The sequence below is a fragment of the Puntigrus tetrazona genome, unplaced genomic scaffold (genome assembly GCF_018831695.1).
Source record: "Puntigrus tetrazona isolate hp1 unplaced genomic scaffold, ASM1883169v1 S000000499, whole genome shotgun sequence".
Lineage (NCBI taxonomy): Eukaryota > Metazoa > Chordata > Actinopteri > Cypriniformes > Cyprinidae > Puntigrus > Puntigrus tetrazona.
Genome location: NW_025048139.1, coordinates 185,602 through 197,349, shown reverse-complemented (window position 1 = coordinate 197,349; position 11,748 = coordinate 185,602). Strand labels below are relative to the sequence as shown.

The 11,748-nt window shown below is 43.4% G+C and overlaps 2 non-coding genes across 2 annotated transcripts; both read left to right on the top strand.

Annotated features, from left to right (window-relative positions):
• Positions 1-535: 535 nt before the first annotated feature.
• trnav-uac lies at positions 536-608 on the top strand. Its single transcript has one exon. It is a non-coding gene; the product is annotated as a tRNA-Val (tRNA).
• Positions 609-4,687: 4,079 nt separating this feature from the next.
• On the top strand, positions 4,688-4,760 carry trnav-aac. Its single transcript has one exon. It is a non-coding gene; the product is annotated as a tRNA-Val (tRNA).
• Positions 4,761-11,748: the final 6,988 nt, after the last annotated feature.

The following is an 11,748-nucleotide window of genomic DNA, read 5'->3' as shown; positions in this document are numbered from 1 at the left end:
TAAAGGAATGGCCACCTGATAAAAGGTTTTTCACTCTAAGAAGGCTTTTATCTCCAAGTAGGTTAGAGCAGGAACTCAAGGAAGTCTGCCTTGACACGTGTGGATTTCACGCAGCTTGTCAATTTGCTGTGAAGGTGTCCAATTTTCCATGACAGAGCAAAGGTAAAAGGTTTTTCTGCCGCTCTAATCTGTGAAGGCATTTCTTTACACAGGTGTGAAGAAAAATATTGAGTCACTCTAGGCTGTGGTAACTGCCAGGCCAGCAGAGTCTGTGCTAGTATCCAAGTAATTTTCAACAAAGCACAAAAGAAATGACCACTGTGGATTCTCAAAAGCAGTTCTGCAGCTCCTGCTGTGAAGGAGGAGGTCTTCTGCGAAATGCGTGTGGATTTCTGTAGTGTATTGGTCATCGCGATCGCCTAACGCTGAAAGGCCCTCGGTTCAAAACCGAGCAGAAATATTTCTTCTTGTTTTGCGAGAATTCATAAAGTCTTTGCGACGTTCCAGGTAAATCATGGTAGAGAAAAAAGAGCAAGTTTCCGTAGTGTAGTGGTTATCACGTTCGCCTTACACGCGAAAGGTCCCCGGTTCGAAACCGGGTGGAAACAGGCACAGTCTTTATTGCTATCTGTAGAGATATGGCCCCCAGATAAAATGTTTTTCACGCTAAGAAGGCTTTTATCTCCACATAGGTTAGAGCAGGAACTCAAGGAAGTCTGAATTGTCAATCTGCTGTGAGGCTGTCCAATTTTCCCTGACAGAGCACAGCACAAGCTCCAGTATTTTCTGTAAAGAAATGGCCCCCAAATAAAAGGTTTTTCACTCTAAGAAGGCTTTTATCTCCAAGTAGGTTAGAGCAGGAACTCAAGGAAGTCTGCCTTGTCAATCTGCTGTGAAGCTTTCCAATTTTCCCTGACAGAGCACAGCACAAGCTCCAGTATTTTCTGTAAAGAAATGGCCCCCAAATAAAAGGTTTTTCACTCTAAGAAGTCTTTTATCTCCAAGTAGGTTAGAGCAGGAACTCAAGGAAGTCTGCCTTGACACATGTCTGGATTTCACGCAGCTTGTCAATTTGCTGTGAAGGTGTCCAATTTTCCCTGACAGAGCACAGCACAAGCTCCAGTATTTTCTGTAAAGAAATGGCCCCCAGATAAAAGGTTTTTCACTCTATGAAGGCTTTTATCTCGAAGTAGGTTAGAGCAGGAACTCAAGGAAGTCTGCCTTGTCAATTTGCTGTGAAGGTGTCCAATTTTCCCTGACAGAGCACAGCACAAGCTCCAGTATTTTCTGTAAAGAAATGGCCACCTGATAAAAGGTTTTTCACGCTACAAAGCTTTTAACTCTGAGTAGGTTAAAGCAGGAACTCAAGGAAGTCTGCCTTGACACGTGTGTGGATTTCACGCAGCTTGTCAATTTGCTGTGAAGGTGTCAATTTTCCTGACAGAGCACAGCACAAGCTCCAGTATTTTCTGTAAAGAAATGGCCACCTGATAAAAGGTTTTTCACGCTACAAAGGCTTTTAACTCTAAGTAGGTTAAAGCAGGAACTCAAGGAAGTCTGCCTTGACACGTGTGTGGATTTCACGCAGCTTGTCAATTTGCTGTGAAGGTGTCCAATTTTCCCTGACAGAGCACAGCACAAGCTCCAGTATTTTCTGTAAAGAAATGGCCACCTGATAAAAGGTTTTTCACGCTACAAAAGCTTTTAACTCTGAGTAGGTTAAAGTAGGAACTCAAGGAAGTCTGCCTTGACACGTGTGTGGATTTCACGCAGCTTGTCAATTTGCTGTGAAGGTGTCCAATTTTCCCTGACAGAGCACAGCACAAGCTCCAGTATTTTCTGTAAAGAAATGGCCACCTGATAAAAGGTTTTTCACGCTACAAAAGCTTTTAACTCTGAGTAGGTTAAAGCAGGAACTCAAGGCAGTCTGCCTTGACACGTGTGTGGATTTCACGCAGCTTGTCAATTTGCTGTGAAGGTGTCCAATTTTCCCTGACAGAGCACAGCACAAGCTCCAGTATTTTCTGTAAAGAAATGGCCACCTGATAAAAGGTTTTTCACGCTACAAAAGCTTTTAACTCTGAGAAGGTTAAAGCAGGAACTCAAGGAAGTCTGCCTTGTCAATCTGCTGTGAAGCTGTCCAATTTTCCCTGACAGAGCACAGCACAAGCTCCAGTATTTTCTGTAAAGAAATGGCCACCTGATAAAAGGTTTTCACGCTACAAAAGCTTTTAACTCTGAGAAGGTTAAAGCAGGAACTCAAGGAAGTCTGCCTTGTCAATCTTCTGTGAAGCTGTCCAATTTTCCCTGGCAGAGCACAGCACAAGCTCCAGTATTTTCTGTAAAGGAATGGCCACCTGATAAAAGGTTTTTCACTCTAAGAAGGCTTTTATCTCCAAGTAGGTTAGAGCCGGAACTCAAGGAAGTCTGCCTTGTCAATCTGCTGTGAAGCTTTCCAATTTTCCCTGAAAGAGCACAGCACAAGCTCCAGTATTTTCTGTAAAGAAATGGCCCCCAAATAAAAGGTTTTTCACTCTAAGAAGTCTTTTATCTCCAAGTAGGTTAGAGCAGGAACTCAAGGAAGTCTGCCTTGACACATGTCTGGATTTCACGCAGCTTGTCAATTTGCTGTGAAGGTGTCCAATTTTCCCTGACAGAGCACAGCACAAGCTCCAGTATTTTCTGTAAAGAAATGGCCCCCAGATAAAAGTTTTTTCACTCTAAGAAGGCTTTTATCTCGAAGTAGGTTAGAGCAGGAACTCAAGGAAGTCTGCCTTGTCAATTTGCTGTGAAGGTGTCCAATTTTCCCTGACAGAGCACAGCACAAGCTCCAGTATTTTCTGTAAAGAAATGGCCACCTGATAAAAGGTTTTTCACGCTACAAAAGCTTTTAACTCTGAGTAGGTTAAAGCAGGAACTCAAGGAAGTCTGCCTTGACACGTGTGTGGATTTCACGCAGCTTGTCAAATTGCTGTGAAGGTGTCCAATTTTCCCTGACAGAGCACAGCACAAGCTCCAGTATTTTCTGTAAAGAAATGGTCACCTGATAAAAGGTTTTTCACGCTACAAAGGCTTTTAACTCTAAGTAGGTTAAAGCAGGAACTCAAGGAAGTCTGCCTTGACACGTGTGTGGATTTCACGCAGCTTGTCAATTTGCTGTGAAGGTGTCCAATTTTTCCTGACAGAGCACAGCACAAGCTCCAGTATTTTCTGTAAAGAAATGGCCACCTGATAAAAGGTTTTTCACGCTACAAAAGCTTTTAACTATGAGTAGGTTAAAGCAGGAACTCAAGGCAGTCTGCCTTGACACGTGTGTGGATTTCACGCAGCTTGTCAATTTGCTGTGAAGGTGTCAATTTTCCTGACAGAGCACAGCACAAGCTCCAGTATTTTCTGTAAAGAAATGGCCACCTGATAAAAGGTTTTTCACTTTAAGAAGGCTTTTATCTCCAAGTAGGTTAGAGCAGGAACTCAAGGAAGTCTGCCTTGTCAATCTGCTGTGAAGCTGTCCAATTTTTGAAACAGAGAAAACGCGTGTGGATTTCACGCAGCTTGTCAATCTGCTATAATGGTGTGTAATTTTCCCTGACAGAGCACAAGTAAAGCTCCAGGAGTTTCTGTAGTGTAGTGGTCATCGCGTTTGCCTAACATTTCTTTACAGAAACATAGCTTCTTGTTTTCCGAGAATTCCTAAAGTCTTTGCGACGTTCCAGGTAAATCATGGTAGAGAAATAAGAGTAAGTTTCCGTAGTGTAGTAGTTATCATGTTTGCCTCACACACGAAAGGTCCCCGGCTGGAAACAGGCACAGTCTTTATTGCTATCTGTAAAGAAATGGCCCCCAGATAAAACGTTTTTCACTCTAAGAGGGCTTTTATCTCCAAGTAGGTTAGAGCAGTAACTCAAGGAAGTCTGCCTTGTCAATCTGCTGTGAAGGTCTCCAATTTTCCCTGACAGAGCACAGCACAAGCTCCAGTATTTTCTGTAAAGAAATGGCCACCTGATAAAAGTTTTTTCACGCTACAAGGCTTTTAACCCCAAGTAGGTTAAAGCGGGAATTCAAGGAAGTCTGCCTTGACACGTGTGTGGATTTCACGCAGCTTGTCAATTTGCTGTGAAGGTGTCCAATTTTCCCTGACAGAGCACAGCACAAGCTCCAGTAGTTTCTGTAAAGAAATGGCCACCTGATAAAAGGTTTTTCACGCTACAAAGGCTTTTAACTCCAAGTAGGTTAAAGCAGGAACTCTAGGAAGTCTGCCTTGTCAATCTGCTGTGAAGGTGTCCAATTGTCCCTGACCGAGCACAGCACAAGCTCCAGTATTTTCTGTAAAGAAATGGCCACCTGATAAAAGGTTTTTCACGCTACAAGGCTTTTAACTCTGAGTAGGTTAAAGCAGGAACTCAAGGAAGTCTGCCTTGACACGTGTGTGGATTTCACGCTGTTTGTCAATTTGCTGTGAAGGTGTCCAATTTTCCCTGACAGAACACAGCACAAGCTCCAGTATTTTCTGTATAGAAATGGCCACCTGATAAAAGGTTTTTCACGCTACAAGGCTTTTAACTCTGAGTAGGTTAAAGCAGGAACTCAAGGAAGTCTGCCTTGAGACGTGTGTGGATTTCACGCAGCTTGTCAATCTGCTGTGAAGCTGTCCAATTTTCCCTGACAGAACACAAGTAAAGCTCCAGGAGTTTCTGTAGTGTAGTGGTCATCACGTTCGCCTAACACGCGAAAGGTCCTCGGTTTAAAACCGAGCAGAAACATTGCTTCCTTTTTTGCGAGAATTCCTAAAGTCTTTGCGACGTTCCAGGTAAATCATGGTAGAGAAAGAAGAGTATGTTTCCGTAGTGTAGTGGTTATCACGTTAGCCTCACGCGAAAGGTCCCGGCTGAAACAGGCACAGTCTTTATTGCTATCTGTAAAGAAATGGCCCCCAGATAAAAGGTTTTTCACTCTACGAAGGCTTTTATCTCTCAAGTAGGTTAGAGCAGGAACTCAAGGAAGTCTGCCATGACACGTGTCTGGATTTCACGCAGCTTGTCAATTTGCTGTGAAGGTGTCCAATTTTCTTTGACAGAGCACAGCACAATCTCCAGTATTTTCTGTAAAGAAATGGCCACCTGATAAAAGGTTTTTTCACGCTACAAGGCTTTTAACTCTGAGTAGGTTAAAGCAGGAACTCAAGGAAGTCTGCCTTGACACGTGTGTGGATTTCACGCAGCTTGTCAATCTGCTCTAATGGTGTGTAATTTTCCCTGACAGAGCACAAGTAAAGCTCCAGGAGATTCTGTAGTGTAGTGGTCATCGCGTTTGCCTAACATTTCTTTACAGAAATATAGCTTCTTGTTTTGCGAGAATTCCTAAAGTCTTTGCGACGTTCCAGGTAAATCATGGTAGAGAAAGAACAACAAGTTTCCGTAGTGTACTGGTTATCACGTTCGCCTTACACGCGAGTGGTCCCCGGGTGGAAACAGGCAGAGTCTTTATTGCTATCTGTAAAGAAATGGCCCCCAGACAAAAGGTTTTTCACTCTAAGAAGGCTTTCCAAGTAGGTTAGAGCAGGAACTCAAGGAAGTCTGCCTTGACACGTGTCTGGATTTCACACAGCTTGTCAATTTGCTGTGAAGGTGTCCAATTTTCCCTGACAGAGCACAGCACAAGCTCCAGTATTTTCTGTAAAGAAATGGCCCCCAGATAAAAGGTTTTTCACTCTATGAAGGCTTTTATCTCGAAGTACGTTAGAGCAGGAACTCAAGGAAGTCTGCCTTGACAGGTGTCTGGATTTCACGCAGCTTGTCAATTTGCTGTGAAGGTGTCCAATTTTTCCTGACAGAGCACAGCACAAGCTCCAGTAGTTTCTGTAAAGAAATGGCCACCTGATAAAAGGTTTTTCACGCTTCAAAGGCTTTTAACTCTGAGTAGGTTAAAGCAGGAACTCAAGGAAGTCTGCCTTGTCAATCTGCTGTGAAGCTGTCCAATTTTCCCTGACAGAGCACAGCACAAGCTTCAGTATTTTCTGTAAAGAAATGGCCACCTGATAAAAGGTTTTTCACTTTAAGAAGGCTTTTATCTCCAAGTAGGTTAGAGCAGGAACTCAAGGAATTCTGCCTTGAAACGTGTGTGGATTTCACGCAGCTTGTCAATTTGCTGTGAAGGTGTCCAATTTTCCCTGACAGAGCACAGCACAAGCTCCAGTAGTTTCTGTAAAGAAATGGCCCCCAGATAAAAGTTTTTTCACTCTAAGAAGGCTTTAATCTCCAAGTAGGTTAGAGGAGGAACTCAAGGAAGTCTGCCTTGTCAATCTGCTGTGAAGCTGTCCAATTTTCCTGACAGAGCACAGCACAAGCTCCAGTATTTTCTGTAAAGAAATGGCCACCTGATAAAAGGTTTTTCACTTTAAGAAGGCTTTTATCTCCAAGTAGGTTAGAGCAGGAACTCAAGGAAGTCTGCCTTGAAACGTGTGTGGATTTCACACAGCTTGTCAATTTGCTGTGAAGGTGTCCAATTTTCCCTGACAGAGCACAGCACAAGCTCCAGTAGTTTCTGTAAAGAAATGGCCCCCAGATAAAAGTTTTTTCACTCTAAGAAGGCTTTAATCTCCAAGTAGGTTAGAGCAGGAACTCAAGGAAGTCTGCCTTGTCAATCTGCTGTGAAGCTGTCCAATTTTCCCTGACAGAGCACAGCACAAGCTCCAGTATTTTCTGTAAAGAAATGGCCACCTGATAAAAGGTTTTTCACTTTAAGAAGGCTTTTATCTCCAAGTAGGTTAGAGCAGGAACTCAAGGAAGTCTGCCTTGAAACGTGTGTGGATTTCACGCAGCTTGTCAATTTGCTGTGAAGGTGTCCAGTTTTCTCTGACAGAGCACAGCACAAGCTCCAGTAGTTTCTGTAAAGAAACGGCCACCTGATAAAAGGTTTTTCACGCTACAAAGGCTTTTAACTCTAAGTAGGTTAAAGCAGGAACTCAAGGAAGTCTGCCTTGACACGTGTGTGGATTTCACGCAGCTTGTCAATTTGCTGTGAAGGTGTCCAGTTTTCTCTGACAGAGCACAGCACAAGCTCCAGTAGTTTCTGTAAAGAAATGGCCCCCAGATAAAAGTTTTTTCACTCTAAGAAGGCTTTAATCTCCAAGTAGGTTAGAGCAGGAACTCAAGGAAGTCTGCCTTGTCAATCTGCTGTGAAGCTGTCCAATTTTTCCTGACAGAGCACAGCACAAGCTCCAGTATTTTCTGTAAAGAAATGGCCACCTGATAAAAGGTTTTTCACTTTAAGAAGGCTTTTATCTCCAAGTAGGTTAGAGCAGGAACTCAAGGAAGTCTGCCTTGAAACGTGTGTGGATTTCACGCAGCTTGTCAAATTGCTGTGAAGGTGTCCAATTTTCCCTGACAGAGCACAGCACAAGCTCCAGTAGTTTCTGTAAAGAAATGGCCCCCAGAAAAAAGTTTTTTCACTCTAAGAAGGCTTTTATCTCCAAGTAGGTTAGAGCAGGAACTCAAGGAAGTCTGCCTTGACACGTGTCTGGATTTCACGCAGCTTGTCAATTTGCTGTGAAGGTGTCCAATTTTCCCTGACAGAGCACAGCACAAGCTCCAGTAGTTTCTGTAAAGAAATGGCCACCTGATAAAAGGTCTTTTACGCTACAAAGGCTTTTAACTCCAAGTAGGTTAAAGCAGGAACTCAAGGAAGTCTGCCTTGTCAATCTGCTGTGAAGGTGTCCAAATTTCCCTGACAGAGCACAGCACAAGCTCCAGTTTTTTCTGTAAAGAAATGGCCACCTGATAAAAGGTTTTTCACTTCAAGAAGGCTTTTATCTCCAAGTAGGTTAGAGCAGGAACTCAAGGAATTCTGCCTTGACACATGTGTGTATTTCACGCAGCTTGTCAGTTTGCTGTGAAGCTGTCCAATTTTCCCTGACAGAGCACAGCACAAGCTCCAGTATTTTCTGTAAAGAAATGGCCCCCAGATAAAAGTTTTTTCACTCTAAGAAGGCTTTTATCTCCAAGTAGGTTAGACCAGGAACTCAAGGAAGTCTGCCTTGTCAATCTGCTGTGAAGCTGTCCAATTTTCCTGACAGAGCACAGCACAAGCTCCAGTATTTTCTGTAAAGAAGTGGCCCCCAGATAAAAGGTTTTTCACTCTAAGAAGGCTTTTATCTCCAAGTAGGTTAGAGCAGGAACTCAAGGAAGTCTGCCTTGACACGTGTCTGGATTTCACGCAGCTTGTCAACTTGCTGTGAAGGTGTCCAATTTTCCCTGACAGAACACAGCACAAGCTCCAGTATTTTCTGTAAAGAAATGGCCACCTGATAAAAGGTTTTTTACGCTACAAGGCTTTTAACTCTGAGTAGGTTAAAGCAGGAACTCAAGGAAGTCTGCCTTGACACGTGTGTGGATTTCACGCAGCTTGTCAATTTGCTGTTAAGGTGTCCAATTTTCCCTGACAGAGCACAGCACAAGCTCCAGTATTTTCTGTAAAGAAATGGCCACCTGATAAAAGGTTTTTTACGCTACAAGGCTTTTAACTCTGAGTAGGTTAAAGCAGGAACTCAAGGAAGTCTGCCTTGACACGTGTGTGGATTTCACGCAGCTTGTCAATCTGCTGTGAAGCTGTCCAATTTTCCCTGACAGAGCAAAGGTAAAAGGTTTTTCTGCCGCTCTAATCTGTGAAGGCATTTCTTTACACAGGTGTGAAGAAAAATATTGAGTCACTCTAGGCTGTGGTAACTGCCAGGCCAGCAGAGTCTGTGCTAGTATCCAAGTAATTTTCAACAAAGCACAAAAGAAATGACCATTGTGCATTTTTAAAAAGCAGTTCTGCAGCTCCTGCTGTGAACTTAAGGAGGTCTTCTGTGAAACGCGTGTGGATTTCACGCAGCTTGTCAATCTGCTCTAATGGTGCGTAAGTTTCTCTGACAGAGCACAAATAAAGCTCCAGAATTTTCCGTAGTGTAGTGGTTATCACGTTCGCCTTACACGTGAAAGGTCCCCTGTTCAAACCGGGTAGAAACAGGCACAGTCTTTATTGCTATCTGTAAAGAAATGGCCCCCAGATAAAAGGTTATTCACTCTAAGAAGGCTTTCCAAGTAGGTTAGAGCAGGAACTCAAGGAAGTCTGCCTTGACACGTGTCTGGATTTCACGCAGCTTGTCAATTTGCTGTGAAGGTTTGCAATTTTCCTGACAGAGCACAGCACAAGCTCCAGTATTCTCTGTAAAGAAATGGCCCCCAGATAAAAGGTTTTCACTCTAAGAAGGCTTTTATCTCCAAATAGGTTAGAACAGGAACTCAAGGAAGTCTGCCTTGTCAATCTGCTGTGAAGCTGTCCAATTTTCCCTGACAGAGCACATCACAAGCTCCAGTATTTTCTATAAAGAAATGGCCCCCAGATAAAAGTTTTTCACTCTAAGAAGGCTTTTATCTCCAAGTAGGTTAGAGCAGGAACTCAAGGAAGTCTGCCTTGTCAATCTGCTGTGAAGATGTCCAATTTTCCTGACAGAGCACAGCACAAGCTCCAGCAGTTTCTGTAAAGAAATGGCCCCCAGATAAAAGGTTTTTCACTCTAAGAAGGCCTTTATCTCCAAGTAGGTTAGAGCAGGAACTCAAGGAAGTCTGCATTGACAGGTGTGTGGATTTCACGCACCTTGTCAATTTGCTGTGAAGGTGTCCAATTTTCCCTGTCAGAGCACAGCACAAGCTCCAGTATTTTCTGTAAAGAAATGGCCCCCAGATAAAAGGTTTTTCACTCAACGAAGGCTTTTATCTCCAAGTAGGTTAGAGCAGGAACTCAAGGAATTCTGCCTTGACACATGTGTGTATTTCACGCAGCTTGTCAGTTTGCTGTGAAGCTGTCCAATTTTCCTGACAGAGCACAGCACAAGCTCCAGTATTTTCTGTAAAGAAATGGCCCCCAGATAAAAGGTTTTTCACTCTAAGAAGGCTTTTATCTCCAAGTAGGTTAGACCAGGAACTCAAGGAAGTCTGCCTTGTCAATCTGCTGTGAAGCTGTCCAATTTTTCCTGACAGAGCACAGCACAAGCTCCAGTATTTTCTGTAAAGAAGTGGCCCCCAGATAAAAGGTTTTTCACTCTAAGAAGGCTTTTATCTCCAAGTAGGTTAGAGCAGGAACTCAAGGAAGTCTGCCTTGACACGTGTCTGGATTTCACGCAGCTTGTCAACTTGCTGTGAAGGTGTCCAATTTTCCCTGACAGAACACAGCACAAGCTCCAGTATTTTCTGTAAAGAAATGGCCACCTGATAAAAGGTTTTTTACGCTACAAGGCTTTTAACTCTGAGTAGGTTAAAGCAGGAACTCAAGGAAGTCTGCCTTGACACGTGTGTGGATTTCACGCAGCTTGTCAATTTGCTGTTAAGGTGTCCAATTTTCCCTGACAGAGCACAGCACAAGCTCCAGTATTTTCTGTAAAGAAATGGCCACCTGATAAAAGGTTTTTACGCTACAAGGCTTTTAACTCTGAGTAGGTTAAAGCAGGAACTCAAGGAAGTCTGCCTTGACACGTGTGTGGATTTCACGCAGCTTGTCAATCTGCTGTGAAGCTGTCCAATTTTCCCTGACAGAGCAAAGGTAAAAGGTTTTTCTGCCGCTCTAATCTGTGAAGGCATTTCTTTACACAGGTGTGAAGAAAAATATTGAGTCACTCTAGGCTGTGGTAACTGCCAGGCCAGCAGAGTCTGTGCTAGTATCCAAGTAATTTTCAACAAAGCACAAAAGAAATGACCATTGTGCATTTTTAAAGAGCAGTTCTGCAGCTCCTGCTGTGAACTTAAGGAGGTCTTCTGTGAAACGCGTGTGGATTTCACGCAGCTTGTCAATCTGCTCTAATGGTGCGTAAGTTTCTCTGACAGAGCACAAATAAAGCTCCAGAATTTTCCGTAGTGTAGTGGTTATCACGTTCGCCTTACACGTGAAAGGTCCCCTGTTCGAAACCGGGTAGAAACAGGCACAGTCTTTATTGCTATCTGTAAAGAAATGGCCCCCAGATAAAAGGTTATTCACTCTAAGAAGGCTTTCCAAGTAGGTTAGAGCAGGAACTCAAGGAAGTCTGCCTTGACACGTGTCTGGATTTCACGCAGCTTGTCAATTTGCTGTGAAGGTTTGCAATTTTCCCTGACAGAGCACAGCACAAGCTCCAGTATTCTCTGTAAAGAAATGGCCCCCAGATAAAAGGTTTTTCACTCTAAGAAGGCTTTTATCTCCAAATAGGTTAGAACAGGAACTCAAGGAAGTCTGCCTTGTCAATCTGCTGTGAAGCTGTCCAATTTTCCTGACAGAGCACATCACAAGCTCCAGTATTTTCTATAAAGAAATGGCCCCCAGATAAAAGGTTTTTCACTCTAAGAAGGCTTTTATCTCCAAGTAGGTTAGAGCAGGAACTCAAGGAAGTCTGCCTTGTCAATCTGCTGTGAAGATGTCCAATTTTCCCTGACAGAGCACAGCACAAGCTCCAGCAGTTTCTGTAAAGAAATGGCCCCCAGATAAAAGGTTTTTCACTCTAAGAAGGCCTTTATCTCCAAGTAGGTTAGAGCAGGAACTCAAGGAAGTCTGCATTGACAGGTGTGTGGATTTCACGCACCTTGTCAATTTGCTGTGAAGGTGTCCAATTTTCCCTGTCAGAGCACAGCACAAGCTCCAGTATTTTCTGTAAAGAAATGGCCCCAGAGATAAAGGTTTTTCACTCAACGAAGGCTTTTATCTCCATGTAGGTTAGAGCAGGAACTCAAGGAAGTCTGCCTT